This window comes from Piliocolobus tephrosceles, chromosome 7, assembly GCF_002776525.5.
Source record: "Piliocolobus tephrosceles isolate RC106 chromosome 7, ASM277652v3, whole genome shotgun sequence".
NCBI lineage: Eukaryota > Metazoa > Chordata > Mammalia > Primates > Cercopithecidae > Piliocolobus > Piliocolobus tephrosceles.
Window position 1 is genome coordinate 104,742,257 of NC_045440.1, and position 4,935 is coordinate 104,747,191.

Below are 4,935 nucleotides of genomic sequence, written 5' to 3' on the forward strand. Positions count from 1 at the left end.
AAGTAATTGAAAAGAAAGTGAGTCTTGCTATAAATAAATGCCAGTTCTCCCTTGTTAAGCATCATCAGCTACGCTTTGGATATGCATTCTTGGAGTTGATTTCAACTTTCTTTTTTCTTGTTTTGAGGAGCATGCTTAGATTTAAACTTTTAATTGAAGTGTAATATGCATGGAAAAATGCAGATCTCATAAATATACAACTCAATTAATTTTTAAACTCAACATTCTTCTGTAACCATCACTCAGATCAAGAAACAGAATTTTATACACCTACTGTGTACCTACAAAGATTTAAAAAATAAAAAAGGGGAAAGAAAGAATCAGTATACAATATATTAGCACCCCAGAAGTGCCCCTCATATCTTCTTACAATCGCTAACCCCCTACCTCCACCCCAAGGGTAGCCACAATCTTTTTATTATTATTATTATTATTATTATTATTATTATTATTATTACTACTACTACTACTAAGTTTATTTTCATTGTCTCAGGTCTGCTGAACTCTGGATCCAGGCTGTGTCAATAGGGTAGTGTGGTGCCTCCTGTACCTATCTCTGCCTCCTACAGTCCTTTTTATTTATTTTTGATAGTAGAGACATGGTCTTGCTATGTTGCCCGGGCTGGTTTCAAACTCCTGGGCTCAACAATCTTCCTGCCTCAGCCTCCCAGAGTGCTGGGATTGCAAATGTGAGTCACCACACCCGGCCAAGTCCTTTGTCATCTCCCAAGAAGACTATGAGAGAGATTTGGGGCCCAAGTTGATAATATCAAATACACTGAACTTGACTGTGTTCACCATGTTCTGGCTCTAGAGAAATGAGAGCTGCTAGTGAGGGTGGTGCCATTCTGTGTATCTTCTGTACCTTGAAGTCTCTCAGAAATCTTGCCCCTGGTCTTCTTGTTCTAAGGACACAACAGGTTCCCTTTTTCTCTGGAGATGAAATCTAGATCTTCGATTCTGGAACGAAATTTGGACTCTTGACTCTGGAACACTAATTTCTTTAGCAAGTTGTTTCCTGGAATCAGTCCTAGGGTATGGGTTTTTCAAAACTGCCTTGATGAGAGGGCATAATTGACAGGCACTGTAGGTGGTTCAACACTGTCGGGCTTCTCTGCTTTGAAACTGTGCACCAGGTTGATTTTGTCCGTGGCTCTGGCTTGATTCTAAAGTCTCTGGTTCTGGTGTTTTCTGGAATCCACGCCTAGCTCTTCAATTCTGAAACCAGATCTGGATTTTTGACTCTTCTGTATTGATTTATAAACCAAATTTTTGTTTGGTAGAATAACCTGAGCAAGGTTTTTGATTGAAGGTATTGATGAGGATTTTCAATTGATCTGTGAGTTTGCTGCAACTGCACCTATAATTTGTTGCTACCATCTTGTGTGACGAAGTGTCTTTGGTCATGCTGGAAGAGAGTCCTGGAAGCTGAACTACTGTCTGGGAGACCCATAATCTCAGCTTCTTCGTTCTGCCAGTTTTGTACTTTATGTAAGTGCAGTATTGAATGTTTCCTGTTTAGCTTTTCATTCAAACTCATGCTTGTGAAATTCATCTAGTTTTGCATGTAATTATAGATAATTCGTTTTCTTTTTTGTATGGTATTCTACTGTGCAAATATATTACAATTTATCCATTCTACTGTAGATGGTCATTTGGGTAATTTCAGTTTTGAGCTATTATAATCAGTTATTATAATTATAATCAGCTATTATAATATACTATGCACATCTTGTACATGACTTTTGGTAAACATTGTAAACATTTCTGTTAGGTATGTGCATAGGAGCAAAATAGGGTATGCAAATGTTTAGTTTGCTAGACACTACTCAACAGTTTTCTGAAGTGGTTGTACCAATTTACCACCAGCCATACATGAGTCCCAGTGGAATATAAATGTAGAATTTCAATTTTTATAAGAGTTGTGCTGAATGGTAACTCTGGAGCTACCCTGAGCCCCAAAGATGATGAGGCAGAGGAGTTTTTCCAAAAAGTTCGAATCACCATTACTTCTTCACGTTCATTTTCAGGTCAAAACACCCCTGTATGTCAGTTATGGTGGTGCATGCCTGTAGTCCCAGCTACTCAGGAGGCTGAGGCAGGAGAATTGCTTGAGCCCAGGAGTTCAAGGCTGCAGTGAACTATGATCACACCACCAGACTCCAGCCTGGGTGACAAAGTGAAACCTTGTCTCTAAAAAAAATAGTGAAATAAATTATAATAATGATAATCATAATAAATCCCTGTAAAATAGACAGAGGTATACCTTATGCCATTTTCTCCTGAAGCTGAGGAAATAAGACAAAAGAGATCAAATGTTTTTTCTAAGAGCCCTACTAATCCTGTATTTCCCACTCTAGCTTCAGAGCTTTGATTTTAGGTGCATGTGCCTACCTGTGAATTTGTTACAGAAAAGGCATGCTCAGCCTGAGGCTGGCATTTCTATAACATTGCTAGTTTCAAACAACAAGTCTGAATGCCATGAACCCTCATAGCATGTGAGGGTTTATTCAGCTGATAATTAGCCAGGTAGAAAGGGCATATTCATAAACTCTCTTGCCTGAACTTGGAGTTTTTCTGACAGTTTTTGTTTGTTTGTTTTTGAGACAGAGTCTCACTCTGTAGCCCAGGCTGGAGTGCAGTGGCATGATCTCAGCTCACTGCAACCTGGCTTCCCAGGTTCAAGTGATTCCCCTGCCTCAGCCTCTTGAGTAGCTGGGATCACAGGCATGCGCCACCACGCCTGGCTAATTTTTTTGTATATTTAATAGAGTCGAGGTTTCACCATGTTTGTTGGCCAGGCTGGTCTCGAACTCCTGATGTCAAGTGATCTGCCCACCTCGGCCTCCCAAGGTGCTGGGATTACAGGTGCTGACAGTTTTAAATGGAAAAAGGAGCCTATCCAGGTTTCCTAGCCTGGTTTCTCATCAGACTCAGCTGGGTAGCTTTTTAAGCTACAGGTTTCCCCATCTCCACTCAAAGACAATTGAATTGAGGTCCTCAGAATTGGGACTTGGGAATCTGTATTTTATGAGGTTCTCAAGTGGTTCTGATTTAACTGGAGGCCAGTAGCAAACCTTTGACTGGAAACACTGTTGCTCTCATTTTTAAAAAAATAACCATCCGATACACTTTACCAAAATCCTGAGAAGAAGAAGAGAAAATGAATTTAAAATCAGACTTTTCCCCCTTCTTTAAAATACTCTATCAAAAGACAGTATTTTGGGCGCCAGGCTTCCTTCCGCACCAGGCCCGGGACTCGCTCTTGCTCGCTCTCTTTCTGCCGCCATCTTGATTCCCCGTTCCCTCCACAAAATGCCCGGCAAAGCCACAGAAACCGTCCCTGGTATAGAGCAGGAGTTGCTGCAGCCCCAGGCTGAGACAGGGTCTGGAACAGAATCTGACAGTGATGAGTCAGTACCAGAGCTTGAAGAACAGGATTCCACCCAGGTAACCACACAACAAGCCCAGCTGGCGGTAGCAGCTGAAATTGATGAAGAACCAGTCAGTAAAGCAAAACAGAGGCGGAGTGAAAAGAAGGCACGGGAGGCTATGTTCGAAATGGGTCTTCGACAGGTTACAGGAGTTACTAGAGTCACTATCCGGAAATCTAAGAATATCTTCTTTGTCATCACAAAACCAGATGTCTGTAAGGACCCTGCTTCGGATACCTGCATAGTTTTTGGGGAAGCCAAGATCAAAGATTTATCTCAGCAAGCACAACTAGCAGCTGCTGAGAAATTCGAAGTTCAAGGTGAAGCTATCTCAAACATTCAGGAAAACACACAGACTCCAACTGTACAAGAGGAGAGTGAAGAGGAAGGTCGATGAAACAGGTGTGGAAATTAAGGACATAGAATTGGTCATGTCACAAGCAAATGTATGGAGAGCAAAGGCAGTCCGAGCCCTGAAGAACAGTAATGATATTGTAAATGCTATTATGGAATTAACAATGTAACCATCTGAAAGCAACTTTTTTTGGTGTCTCAAAGGAGTAACCGCAGCTTGGTTTGAAATTTGTACTGTTTCTATCATAAATAAAGTTGTGGCTTCTTGTTGGATGAAAAAATAAAAGACAGTATTTTGCCAAATTAAACAGAAAAGGGAGTTCAGTGGAAGATGGCTCTGATTTCAGGGTAATAATAATGATAGGTAACAATTAAATGGCATTTAAAAAACTGCTGAATGCTTGCTGGGCACAGTGGCTCATGCCTGAATCTCAGCACTTTGGGAAGCTGAGGCAGGCAGATCACCTGAGGTCATGAGTTTGAGACCAGCCTGGCCAACGTGGTGAAACCCTGTCTCTACTAAAAATACAAAAATTGGCTGGGTGTGGTCGTGTGCACCTACAACCCCACTACTCAGGAGGCTGAGGCAGGAGAATCACTTGAACCTGGGAGGCGGAGGTTGCAGTGAGCTGAGATTGCACCACTGCACTCCAGCCTGGGCGACAAAGTGAGACTCTGTCTCAAAGAAAAAAAAAAAAAGTTGCTGAATGCTCTCACATATTTTATTTCACTTAATCACTCAGGATCTCTTTAAGGTAGACATAGTAATTCTCAATCTACAGAAGATGATATTGAGGCTTGGAGGTTAAATGCCTCATCTGAGGACATACATGCATGAAATGGCATAACTAGGACACAAACCCAAGTTTCCTGATTCCAAATTTTACCTACTTCTCACTATCCCGCAGTGCTCTGGGAGTCAGGAAGCTCCCTCAAGGCCAACAGGAATTGAGTGTTTTGACAACTCTGAATGAACGCCGTGAGTCTAACTGGACTCCATTCCATTCTCCTCCCCTCCCTCTCTTTGCTCTTCTCCCTTCCTTCAATATCCTTTTAGTGACTCCCAAGCAACAGGTTATTTGCAATGTGCTAGGGAATCAGAGATTAAAGAAAAAGTCCCTACCCTAAAAAAAATTCATAGTCTGGT

The 4,935-nt window shown here is 41.5% G+C and overlaps 2 pseudogenes; one reads left to right on the forward strand and one right to left on the reverse strand.

Moving 5' to 3' along the window:
- Positions 1-794: 794 nt before the first annotated feature.
- LOC111550142 lies at positions 795-1,407 on the reverse strand (annotated as a pseudogene).
- Positions 1,408-3,315: 1,908 nt separating this feature from the next.
- LOC111550132 lies at positions 3,316-3,958 on the forward strand (annotated as a pseudogene).
- The last annotated feature ends 977 nt before the right edge of the window (positions 3,959-4,935 follow it).